The sequence below is a fragment of the Cupressus sempervirens genome, chromosome 6 (assembly GCF_028749045.1).
Source record: "Cupressus sempervirens isolate cs-2001-9-10 chromosome 6, ASM2874904v1, whole genome shotgun sequence".
Lineage (NCBI taxonomy): Eukaryota > Viridiplantae > Streptophyta > Pinopsida > Cupressales > Cupressaceae > Cupressus > Cupressus sempervirens.
The window spans coordinates 418,834,358-418,848,199 of record NC_143123.1 but is presented as its reverse complement, the minus strand read 5'-3'; the positions used below and the strand labels follow the sequence as shown (position 1 = coordinate 418,848,199).

The following is a 13,842-nucleotide window of genomic DNA, read 5'->3' as shown; positions in this document are numbered from 1 at the left end:
AAATGCCCAAGAACTAAACCAATTGTTGAAAGAGATTGTAATGTCTCTGCATAGATTTCCATGGTGGCCAGAAACTTTGAAGCAAATCTCCATTACTAGTGCTAACTTCCTTCCTTTGTGTGCCGAATTGGGGATTTTTGAATGGAGTATGGGGAGATGCCTCAACAAAATAATGGTTTCTTGACCATGTTTGGGTTTTTAAGTTTGTTGATCTTTAAGGGTTTAACATTGGTGAATTACATCAAGGAATAATGGGTAAAATCAAAGAGAATGCACCCAACTTCACTTAGGTTACGGGTTTTGTAACACTATTTGTGTGTGGTGTCATTTGTAGCTTCCTCTTACCCATCATTCTCGAACGGCTTCAATAAGAGTTAGCAGGTTTTACACAACAAAGAGGCTCTCAAGATAAACCTTCATCATTTTCCTCTTGCATTATGCACATGCTCTACAAATGACAAAAATTTCGAATCACAATTGTAGTGGGCACCCTAAAAATGCCCAAGAACTAAACCAATTGTTGAAAGAGATTGTAATGTCTCTGCATAGATTTCCATGGTGGCCAGAAACTTTGAAGCAAATCTCCATTACTAGTGCTAACTTCCTTCCTTTGTGTGCCGAATTGGGGATTTTTGAATGGAGTATGGGGAGATGCCTCAACAAAATAATGGTTTCTTGACCTGTCGCATCTGCAAGGGACATGGTCAGTAGATTTAGTTGCAAGGATTTTCGGCAGAGGGATGGTGATTAATAACATAAATCCGCAGATGTTAAATCATTGGTAAGCAGAAAAGGAAATGAGTTTAAAGGCGTAGGGGATGTAGCTCAGATGGTAGAGCGCTCGCTTAGCATGCGAGAGGTACGGGGATCGATACCCCGCATCTCCAGCTTTTCAAATGCCTACTTTACTTAGAGGGGCATTTGTGACAAAACTAAATTGAATTCAGTTTTCTAGGCAATTCGACGATCAAGCAGCGTGCTCATGTTGGACGATGTGTGGAAAAGAAAACATGTTTCCGTTTTGTGAAATTTCTCTTTCTGAGCATAAATGAAAAGGATACAAGTGTGTTTAAGAGATGAAGCATTTGCCGGATGAAGAAGGTTGTTGATATCAGCAACTCAACAAAGCTCTGCAAAAGCCATGAGGGATTGAACCCGACGTGAATCGAACACGCAACCTTCTGATCTGGAGTCAGACGCGCTACCATTGCGCCACGGATCCTTGTTATTAAAATCACCTACAAGATTAATTTTAGACATAGAAACTTGCAAGTGATAAAAGCGTTTTTTGGGGAGCAGAGTCGATTTCTGTTGGGAATACTGCCATCATGTGCTGGGGAAGAGGTGGTTAACGTGAGCCCCCAGCGAGGATCGAACTCGCGACCTTTCGCTTACGAAGCGAACGCACTACCACTATGCTATGGAGGCAATACAGCTTTTGTTAGTTCTGTCAACCCAAAAAATAATGATTGATCACGCTTCCCAAAATTTAATTTGGAATGCAAAAGCTCTAAAGATTAGGTGCGCTAGAAGGAGGGCTTGAACCTCCGACCTTGTGGTTAACAGCCACACGCTCTAACCAACTGAGCTATTCCAGCTGTTGTACTTTCTCTGATCGAAACATAAACCTGAAATTTGTGTTTCCTACTTTGGAGATGTTCAGAGAAAATTCTCAATCCTGCTAAAGTTAAAAGTTGTTCCGTTGCCGGGATTTGAACCCGGGTCGTCTGGGTGAAAGCCAGATATCCTAACCGGACTAGACGACAACGGATGTTTGAAATTCTTCTACATTTCTCCAGTGCTACCTGTCCAAGTGAATTTTTATCTTTTACTTCACTCTCATCATACAAGTTTTGCCTCTATCCTCTTCACCTTTTCAAGATGCAAAATGTCTTCACTAATCTCTATACTTCCCTCTACCCTACCTTACGGACTATGCAAATGTGGTGCAAACTGTAATTGTTAAACAATTTGAATATTTCTTGTGCGATATCAAATAGGATAGAATTTTAATTCTAATTAAGAATTTCGCAAATAAACAAAGATTTAAAAAAAAATCCTCCTTAAATCAAAAATATTAAATAATTTTATATTTGTATATCAAGTTCTTGTTTGATTCTAAATTAGTAAATTATGGATATGTTATTTAACATGGCGACTTTGGGCTGATAGATGTTTGGATAAATGTTAGGCATAACACTATCTTTCATGGTAACGACAATTTTGAACTGTTTTCCTCATCATTATGGTAGGTGTAGCTCTATAAATATCCTTTTATCTTGGTATGCCTCTTTCTTGTATGCATTTCCTCTCATTCTCATGTCCGAGATCACCTTCTCTGTATTTGGGTGAGCTCAATCCCTCTTTTTTGTTGTTTGATCTTCGCTCCCCTGTTCTGGCTCCCTTGTTGTACCCTTTCCTCCTTTGTGATGGACTCCTTTGGTTGTCTTGTTTCTTAGCTACTTCTCTACTCTCTCTCTCTCTCTCTCTCTCTCTCTCTCGCCTCTTTCCCTCTTGCTCTGCCAGGGGTGGTTTCTTCTTTCATTTGACTAGTATTCTTCACATTTGTTCCAATCCTTTATTAAAAAAATTCTCTAAATTGATCCACATTCTGATGATTCATTAATCATCACACATTTTAGCTAAGAAGTTCTTATTAGGCATACAAGTTTTTTCCTTATCAAGCAGTTGGAACCTAGACAAGACTCTTTAATTATAACTAACCTATATAATATGATTTAATAGAAAAGTAGTTCCTTCTCAAAGTCATCACAAATGTGGGGCAAAATGTTGGTATTTCTAATGTAACAAATGACTCAATGCAAAGGAAGATATGCAATCTCAAAACCCTCTAGTGAAATTTAGAGGCGAAAATATAAGTTATAATAAAATGAATTTTATATATGTAAGGGAAGGAATGTGTTCTCAAAGCCCTCTTCAATTATTAGGAGGCAATTATATTCATAAGTAGAGTGGATGATTACCTTTTTGGATAGATTGAGCATTTTCTTCATTGTTCTTTTCCCCAGTGCTTGCACTTTAAACAGGGAATAACAAGATTGCAATTTTTTTTTAATTATAATAAAATAATGCCAATAGCCTATTTTTTATATTAACAAAAATTCAATCTCAGAGAGCTATGATCATATCAACATGTTTATTATTTAAATTTAAAAATAAAATAAAAAATCTAAAACTAATTTTTACCTGTAGATTTTAATGGCAATTGAATAAGATGCTAATAATGCAGGTTGATATATGTGTATCTTATTAAGTATGTAGGCATTAGTAAAAATCATTTGACTTTAAATTAATAGAATATATTGTAATTGTAAAGTAGAAAACAACAACAATAACATTTCTAATTTTTCTTTCTTTTTACATGCAAGTCATTTGAAATTTCAAAGCTAAAACAATATCTATTTTCAACTTTTTGAAATGAATTGACTCTAAATTTAAAGCTAAAATCTAGATATAAATGCAATATTTGTTAGCAACATTTCTCTTCTATCTTGTCTCTTTGCATGTGTGTCATTTCTATTCTTATAATTGTCAAATTGAAGAAAATAGGACTTAATCTAGACATGAACAACATTTATAATTTGTTTTTTCTTTTTTGCATGTCAATTGTTCCAAATTCTAGAATTAAACTAAGTTATAGTACAATAAATTAAAAAATAAAATCTAGATATGTAAGCAACATTTATGTTTGATTTTGTCATTTTTCATGCATATAATCTCAAATCACAAAATTTAACTAAAGATATTTTATTTTATTTTTTAAATGAAATAATAATTGGTTTAATAATAAATCTAAAACATAAATTGGTTATTAATCTATTTTCCCCCTTTTTAGCATACAAATCATTCTATGATTTTATAAAGAAAATAATCATAAATAATCAAATGAATGAAATTCTCAAAAAATTATTTTCAAATATGTTATCACATGGTTGAGTATATTTGAATGATGAGATAAATTGGTGCATCATTAGTATTAGGTTTCAACAATTGAACATGATGTTTTAACTTCCTTCACTTCTATTTGTACTAGTCACCATCATAAACATGGTTCTCTCCATGCACGTTTCTTTGTACTAGTCATTCTTAATGATCTAAGTTCTAGTATGAACTCCAGATTCCATCTTCTTCTTTCATGCATAATAAATTGTTCCTATGTATAGTGGTGCTTGTATATTTCTTTAAAGAGTTGAGATACTAGATTCATCAATTCAAAGATGCCAACCAATGATCTTTCTTGTAGTGCCTACTCCTAGTTTGATTTTTGTTATCATTGCCGAGCTCTTTTAGGCCAATTTTATGCTTGATTACTAGTAGTATTGTTTTGAGATTATCAAATATTGTTTTAGATTTAGTTGATTTATGATGAGATTACTTGGTACTTTATATTTCATGTATGCATGATGATTATCACAGTGTTTGCAATTATTGATGATGATTAGTTAGATGATTTATTATCATATGTATTTTCTTATGGATACTTACTCGATACTACATGTGCATGGTGTGCGTGTTTGTTTTCTTTATGTATGGCGTTTCTGATGTGGTTAAGGAAGGGAGTCGTACTCACCTGCTAGTCAGGATCTACACTATGCACCACTTTCGACCATTGCCTGTTTAGCTTAAAATATTGTGTTTGTACATGTGTGGATTTTATGTAGGTTATGAGTATTGGGCATCGACTTCTCTGAATTGCTAGGATGAGCATACGTTGTCGCATTATCTCAATGGTAAGAGAGGGGAGATAAATTCTTAAGTCCAAATCCTAAACCTTTACGCCATTTGTCCTAATTGAAAATTAGGACAAGTATCTGAGTTGAGTACCCTCCGAATGTGTCAAATGACGTTAATTCATGATTATAACCCTTTAATTTGATTTTGAATGTGTTTTACTATGATGGGTTTTCGTATTGTGCTTTATGAGTCTTTGGTGAATTTTCTATTAATTAAGTCTAATTAAAATATTAAATTAATGATTTAATTTAATGAAAAATTATTATGATATTTGAATATTTAATTATATTTAATTAATTAAAAAAATTAATTAAATAAAAAAATTAAATTCAAAGATAAAAGTTATAAGGATAATTTTAGAATGTGATAATATTCATTTAATTTAATAATAATATATTTAGAGTTCATTTTTAAATAAATAGTAAATAATATTATAAATATTTTATCAATTAAGTTTAGAAAATAAATTTAGAAGTGGAAAAATAAATTAATTTATTAGAAGTTTTAAGTTCACATGATGCGTGCATGAGATTAAAATATAAGAAATTAATTAAAAGATAAAACAAGTGAATTTAATAAATATATTTTAATTGCATAAAGTGCACATGCGATTGAAAATTAATAAATTAATTAAAAGAGAAGTCAAGTGAAAAATAAATAAAGTTATTTAATAATTTAATTTAACATGCATGGAAAAGACAAAGAAAAGATTAAAAAAATAGGAGTGAAAGTCTGGTGAGCACAGAGTTCTCCCGAGTGAATGCATAATTAGTGCCCTGATTTAAGGAGAGAACTCTTTATCACAATTGGAGGCTTCATTTTTTTTGGGGGCACAAATCTTGACCGCGAATTTTGGGAGAAGGAAGAAATTTCTAGAAAGGAGAAGGTTATGAGAGGAGTGGATTTCTTTATAGTTTTCTAGGACCTAGCAATTAGCATCAGTGTCCAGGTAGACGCTTGTGATTTTTGCATATTGTATTACTCTCTCTCTCTCTCTCTCTCTCTCTCTCTCTCTCTCTCTCTCTCTCTCTCTCTCTCTCTCTCTCTCTCTCTCTCTCCTGTCTTCATCGTGTCTGTTAATGCTTGTCTAAATAATTCTTTGTGACGAATCTTTCAATCTTGTAATTTGGAATTCAGGCATGCATGTTGTTTTTGTCTGATTATGGGAGATTAAAATATCATTGCAATCCTCCTTCAGTAGAATCATAATTTTGGAAATTAAATCGAAATTTGGGTTTGAATTAAAATGGAACTGAGAAATTAAATTTGAGTAGGGTTTGAAAGAGAAGAAAATTCTAAATTGGGAAATATGCATGATGATTATCACAGTGTTTGCAGTTATTGATGATGATTAGTTAGAAGATTTATTATCATATGTATTTTCTTATGGATACTTACCCAATACTGCATGTGTATGGTGTGCCTATTTGTTTTCTTTATGTATGGCATTTTTGATGTGGTTAAGGAAGGGAGTCGTACTCACCTGTTAGTCGGGATCTACACTATGCACCACTTCCAGCCATTGCCTATTTAGCTTAGAATATTGTGTTTGTACATGCATGGATTTTATGTAGGTTACGAGTACTAGGTATCCACTTCCCTGAATTGCCAGGATGAGTGTACCCTGTCGCATTATCTCAACGGTAGGAGAGGGGAGATAAATTCTTAAGTCCAAATCCTAAACCTTTAAGCCATTTGTATCTGAGTTGAATACCCTCCGAATGTGTCAAATGACGTTAATTCGTGATAATAACCCTTTAATTTGATTTTGAATGTGTTTTGCTATGATGGATTTTCGTATTGTGCTTTATGAGTCTTTGGTGAATTTTGTATTAATTAAGTCTAATTAAAAGATTAAATTAATGATTTAATTTAATGGAAAATTATTATGATATTTTAATATTTAATTATATTTAATTAATTGGCAAAATTAATTAAATAAAAAGAATTAAATTCAAAGATAAAAGTTATAAGGATAATTTTAGAACATGATAATATTTATTTAATTTAATAATAATATATTTAGAGTTCATTTTAAAATAAATGCTAAATAATATTATAAATATTTTATCAATTAAGTTTAGAAAATAAATTTAGAAGTGAAAAAAGAAATTAATTTATTAGAAGTTTTAAGTTCGCATGATGCGTGCATGAGATTAAAATATAAGAAATTAATTAAAAGATAAAACAAGTGAATTTAATAAAGATATTTTAATTGCATAAAGTGCGAATGCGATTGAAAATTAATAAATTAATTAAAAGAGAAGTCAAGTGAAAATTAAATAAAGTTATTTAATAATTCAATTTAACATGCATGGAAAAGACATAGAAAAGATTAAGAAAAGTTAATAGGAGTGGAAGTCTGGTGAGCACGGAGTTCTCCCAAGTGAACACACAATTAGTGCCTTGATTTAAGGAGAGAACTCTTTATCATAATTGGAGGGTTCTTTTTTTGGGGGACACAAATCTTGACCACGAATTTTGGGAGAAGGAAGAAATTTTCGAAAAGGAGAAGGTTCTAAGAGGAGCAGATTTCTCTATAATTTTCTAGGACATACCGACTAGCATCAGTGTCCAGGTAGATGCTTGTGATTTTTGCATATTTTATTACTCTCTCTCTCTCTCTCTCTCTCTCTCTCTCTCTCTCTCTCTCTCTCTCTCTTCTGTCTTCATCATGTCTATTAATGGTTGTCTAAATAATTCTCTGTGACGAATCTTTCAATCTTGTAATTTGGAATTCAAGTATGCATGTTGTTTTTGTCTAATTATGGGAGATTAAAATATCATTGCAATCCTCCTTTAGTAGAATCATAATTTTGGAAATTAAATTGGGATTTGGGTTTGAATTAAAATAGAACTAAGAAATTAAATTTGGGTAGGGTTTGAAAGAGAAGAAAATTCTAAAAAGGAAAATTTGAATGGTTGATAGTAATTCTTCTATTAGATTATATGTGCAAATGACATACATACATACATACATACATACATACATACATACATACATACATACATACATACATACATATATATATATATATATATATATATATATATATATATATATATAATTAAAACTTAATAATAAAGGAGGGGTTTGTTTTAAATAAACAAAATTATATTCAAAAATTATTGTTGGATGAGTTTTATTTGATTTAAATATTAAAAAAAAAATTATAATATAACTTTTGGAGAGGGGTGGGTTTTACCCACCCCCTACCACCTTACCTTTTTTTTACCCTGTCGCCGCACTGGTACTCATAGCAGACACTGCTACTATGGCAGCAAGTACTATTGTTAACGTGACATTACTCTGCTACAGTAGTAGTAGAGTTGCTGCGATGTTGTGTAAGTAGACAGGCCAGCGGGCCTTTATAAACGCTTTATAATGTATGTGTTTTAAACAAAAACAAAAAATTAATTTATTTTAAATTTTAAATTTTATTAAATTTTTATATTATGTGATGTTTTTAAATTGTAAATTAAATAAAATTCATTCATTAATAATTTAAAAAAAATAAAAATAAAAATATATAGTTTTATAAGTTAATAAATATTTTTAATTATTAATAATTAATTAAAATAAAGTTTATATATATATATATTATTAATTTTACATAATATAATTTTATTTAATATAATTTAATGACTTTAATAGTGATTATTAGTTGATAAGGTTGAAAACTTATTTAATTTTGATTTTAATGAAATTGTAAATTGAAAATATACTAGGATTATTTTAGTAATTGTAAGATAAATACATAAATTATCCTTAGAGTATATTAGGGAAATTGACTTAATATAAATGGGAATAATTTTATATTTTATCCAAATTAATGAACGAGTTGACTTGTAGAATAAACTGAGAATTCTTCTACTTGAAAACGTACATTGAAATGCAAAGATTGAAAACCTCATGTTTAACTCATCAATATGCTTTCAAATCAAATCCAAACTATGAAACTGTACTATTTTGCTATTGTCTATATTTTGGAGTTTTGGAGTTGACCTAGTTTTGACCAATCTTAGGTTGTTACCAGAGGCTTGGGAGTTTTGCATTTGTGATATTATGATGTTTGATTTCGATCTTTTTAACCCAACCATGGTAATGTGTTTAGTATGCTCTATGATATGTTTGTATTTACTCTTCGTTATTGCCTTCCAATGATCTTGTATGACATTGAGGGGAATGTATGACTTACTTGACTTAACCATTTACGAGTCCTTGATCAGTTATATTTGAATTGCTTTCTAGTCGCTTTGATAGGACTAAGGTGTTTGGTTTCTTTGTTCTTCATGATGTCATGTTATGACATAATTGACTTGACTATTTTGGAGTCTTTAATCAATATTATTGGGATACTTTCCAATTGGTCATTGAGAACCAATGGATATTGTGATTTATCTTTGATGCTTTCTAGTTGCTCGCAGACAATTGATGTGATTATTATGATTTAACTTTTGATGCTTTCCAATCACTTGTGTATGATTGAGGTGATTTTTATATGATTATTGATTTGTACTCTATGAGCCTAGGGTAGGTTATTTGTATGTAGTGTTGAGAAGTGGCTTGCAATGGGGGCCAAGGCCCTAAGTGGCTGCCAAGGTAACCCATTGTAAGTTGTTTATAAGTGAAAATATTACACTAAATGGGGATTAAAATAAACTTAATAAGAGTCTTTGTATGTTCTCGCCCATGCTTAACGTGCTAGTATACACTAGGATGGGAGTAGAGAGAACGCTTAGTTGTGACCTTGCATTCCGTAGTATGCCTTGTCAGTATGAGTGGATACTAGTGGCTGCATAGAGATCACTAGGGACCCTGGGGTCCTGAGAGACTGCTAGGGTAACTCCAGCATGATTCATGCGATGACACTTTCCTACTTACATAGTAGATTTCCTACGTGTCTTATGTGCCTCTGGGAACTAGATGTCAACCTGTCTTAGAACCTTTGAGTTAGATTGCTTTCAGGATTTTCTAGACTTAATTTGTACTTTTGATATGTGGTTTGATATCCTATTTGGGACTTGAGACTATCTCCTCAGCACAGTGGGAGTGGGCCATTTAGGTTCCATGCGTTCAGGTGGTAGTGCTTTTTCACTCTTACCATTGAGATCCATCCATAGTCACTGTGGCTAGAGCTACATTGTTTGCATTTATTTTCATTCTTTCTATATATCATTATGATGGATGTATATATCTTTTATGATGGATGGATGTATCATGTATGGTAGATGGTTTCATTTATTTTATTGTACTTCATATCATGGATTCAAGGAGGATGATGTATTTCTATTTCTATATATGTATATTCTTGTAGCCTTTCATACCCTGTGACATGTACAGTGGATGATTGAGCATTCTGAATTTTATTGCCAAGTGGCATTCAGAACAAATGTATATTATTTAAATGGACATTGGATTTTTTAATTATTCTTTCATATGGATGTGGTAGTTGCTAGAGTTAATATTAGTTAAATTTAAATGTGATTCAACATCATGGGATCATTAAGGAATGTAACCTATTATGTATGCTTCTAGTTGATTGTATGTTATTGCTTCCACTACTATGTGTTTGATGTGTATGGATTAATCTTTCTTGTAATTTTTTTTTTTTTTTGGAAAACTTAGTAAAACTTTAGGTAATTTCTTTTGGATCCCTTGGCGGGGCATTACATTTCTCTAAATTTTAAGCCGATATGCTTTGTGTGTGAGCTTTGCTCCCCGAACTGACTTTATGCTTCTGAAAAGTCATCAATCCTCTTCCTGAATTATTTTCCTTTTAACTATGGAAAATAGTTCAATAATTTTTGGGGGGTTTATTCAAAGCCAAACATTTTTAGCATTTCTATCAATAAGATGAGTTCTACTAGTTTTTGTTTGTTTGGGAGAATTTTATGAAACCCTTGGAGATTTATATTTTTTGATAGTTAAAGGGCCAAAGCCTAGATTAGTTTTTGTTTTTTTGATATTTATTATCATTATGTGTTAAGTTGTAGTAGACTCAAACCCAAGACCTCCCATAGGAGAGGCTCACAAGTCACCATAGTGTTGTAGGCTCTTGCCTAAAACCCTTACAAATTTAGTTATATGGTTTATTGTGGTTTTTATTTGAATGCTATTTTTTGATAGAATTTATATTGTACATTTTCTAATTGTGTAGATATGAGTGGATTTATATTTTAGATTAAGAATATAGGGATGCGGTTTGAGTATTTTTTCATTTAAAGATTTTTTTAATGTAATTTATAAATGCGAAGATAAACTTACTTTGCTAATGTTCATGTTGAATTAATATATGCCTAAGAGATTTATATCTTTTCTCTTATTATTTAATTGGTCCTAAAAGGTTCAAGTTGTTAATATTCTTTTTATTTTATCTTTTTTCATTATTCACATCTAAATTCACTAAGGATTCTCATTAGAGGTATCTACTAAACAAAAATTGGATCCACTTTAAACCATTAAATTTGATTCCAAAGCACTCAATATAATCTTAATAATGAATAAAAATGCATGATCATAAAATAAAATAGTTTTCTTGGAGTAATTAACTCAAAGGAGATGGTCAACATTGATGCTATGTTTAAGCTTGTTTTTCCTAATGACCTCAGTCTCTATTGCGAAATTGGCCAACAAAGGTTAGTAAACTTAAAACCTAATCTCTTCCCTATCATAAAATTATCACTTCATTAATTTCCCATAGTTTTCTCATAGAAGACTATGAGATCACACCTACAAATGAAAAAAAGGGTGAAAGTGATGAACCCAATAAGTGTGAAATCTAAAAGGATGACTACATTATAATACCAAGTTAGATTTAGGGGAATTTTAAACCAAGATTCTATTAGATCTCACTATATTGCAAACATGTCAACCATCTTTACTACAATACTTGAACCAAATATGTGACCTAGAGGTGGTTGTAGCAATGCTAGAGAGTGAGATCAAGGGAAGACCTCTAAATGTAGTGAAGAAGATATTGCACCACTAGAAAAAAACAATAAATTCCATTTTTGAATATGGATCCCTCATTGAATATATATATATTAAATTAGAATGCATCTTCCATGTGCATTTAGAATTAAAGACTCTTGCATTTTTATATGTTCAATGTTCTCCACATTTTACATGCATTTGTAATGATTCATATTCTACTGGCAGGATTGGATATGATCCACTTCTTTTTCTAATAATATGTAACAAGAAATGCAATTTCTTATCAATTTAATAAAAACCTATGACAATACTTTTGTTGCCATGAGAGGATTAACTAGCATACCTATATTTTAATAACTCAATGTTAAGAAAGGTAGGAGGTGTTAATTTTGAAAAAATAAATTAAAGAACGACCATTTGGAATTTAATTCCAATAAGAAAGTCAGTAAAATCTCCATCCTCTTAAACTTTATAGGTTCACTTTTTCTCATTTTGACAATGAACAGTTTCCCTATCTTAATCACCGTTCTATTAAAAAATTACCAAAAAAGTCTAATGGTAAATTACATATTACGATTTTTGGAATTATTCTTCATCACCAAATGTGATAAAAACATATTAATGATAAATTTTTTTTGCATGGAATAAATTGCATAAGTGGATATATATATATATATATATATATATATATATATATATATATATATATATATATATATATATATATATATATATATATATATGATTTGTATTTTAAAACTTTGAAAAATATTGAAAGTAATTAAAATCATTAAGCCTTCATAGGAGACAATCCTTTGGGGTTGACCATGATATTAACTAGAACTTCATTGATAGTTTGAGCAATGGGAGAGTCATTATGCACAATAGAAAGGTGTATATAATGGTGGAATTGATTGCTAAGGTGATCATCATAGTGGTGTATGATGTTGCCTAAAACCCTTACAAATTTAGTTATTTGGTTTATTGTGGTTTTTTTTTGATTGTTATTTTTTGATAGAATTGATATCATACATTTGCCAGATTGTGTGGATACAAGTGGATTTATCTTTTAGGCTAAGAATATAGGGATGCGGTTTGAGTATTTTTTCATTTTAAGATTATTTTAATGTAATTTATAAATGTGAAGATAAACTTACTTTGCTAATGTTTATGTTGAATTATTATATGCCTAAGAGATTTATATCTTTGTTCTTATTATTTAAGTAGTCCTAAAAGGTTCATGTTGTTAATATTCTTTTTATTTTATTCTTTTCATTGCTCACATCTAAATCCACTTAGGAATCTCATCAGATGTATCTATTAAAAAAAATGGATCCACTTTAGGCCATTTAATTTGTTTCCAAAGCACTCAATCCAATCTTAATAATGAATACAAATGCATGACGATAAAATAATAATTGTTTTCTTGGAGTAATCACCTCAAAGGAGAGGGTCAACATTGACGCTATTTTTAAGCTTCTTTTTCCTAATCACCTTAGTCTCTATTTCAAAATTGGCCAACAAAGGCCAGGAATCCAAAAACCCAATCTCTTTCCTATCATAAAATTATTATGTCATTCATTTCCCATGGTTTTCTCATAGAAGACTAAGAGATCACACCTACAAATGAAAAATGGGTGAAAGTGATCAACCTAATAAGTGTGAAATCTAAAAGGATGACTAAATTATATTACCAAGTTAGAAAGGGGAATTCTAAACCAAGATTCTATTGGATCTTTCTATATTGGAAATGTGTCAGCCATCTTTACCACAATATTTAAACCTAATATGTGACCTAGAGGTGGTCATAGAAATGTTAGAGAGTGAGATCAAAGGAAGACCTCTAAATGTAGTGAAGAAGAGATTGCATCACTAGAAAAAATAATAAATTCTATGTTTTAATATGGATCCCACATTGAATATAAATTAAATTAGAATGCATCTTCCACATGCATTTATAATTAAAGACTCTTGCATTTTCATATGTTTTATATTCTCCACATTTTACATGTATTTGTAATGATTCACATTCTACGAGTAGGATTGGATATGATCCACTTCTTTTTCTAATAATATGTAACAAGACATGTAATTTCTTATCAATTTAATTAAAAACTATGACATTACTTTTTTTGTCGTGAGAGGATTAA

General features: G+C 30.7%; 5 non-coding genes across 5 annotated transcripts; 1 reads left to right on the top strand and 4 right to left on the bottom strand.

Moving 5' to 3' along the window:
• Positions 1 to 814: 814 nt before the first annotated feature.
• On the top strand, positions 815 to 887 carry TRNAA-AGC (transfer RNA alanine (anticodon AGC)). The gene has a single exon. It is a non-coding gene; the product is annotated as a tRNA-Ala (tRNA).
• Positions 888 to 1,150: 263 nt separating this feature from the next.
• TRNAW-CCA (transfer RNA tryptophan (anticodon CCA)) lies at positions 1,151 to 1,222 on the bottom strand. Its single transcript has one exon. It is a non-coding gene; the product is annotated as a tRNA-Trp (tRNA).
• Positions 1,223 to 1,356: 134 nt separating this feature from the next.
• Positions 1,357 to 1,428, bottom strand: TRNAT-CGU (transfer RNA threonine (anticodon CGU)). The gene has a single exon. It is a non-coding gene; the product is annotated as a tRNA-Thr (tRNA).
• Positions 1,429 to 1,524: 96 nt separating this feature from the next.
• Positions 1,525 to 1,598, bottom strand: TRNAN-GUU (transfer RNA asparagine (anticodon GUU)). Its single transcript has one exon. It is a non-coding gene; the product is annotated as a tRNA-Asn (tRNA).
• Positions 1,599 to 1,697: 99 nt separating this feature from the next.
• TRNAE-UUC (transfer RNA glutamic acid (anticodon UUC)) lies at positions 1,698 to 1,771 on the bottom strand. The gene has a single exon. It is a non-coding gene; the product is annotated as a tRNA-Glu (tRNA).
• Between the last annotated feature and the right edge of the window lie 12,071 nt (positions 1,772 to 13,842).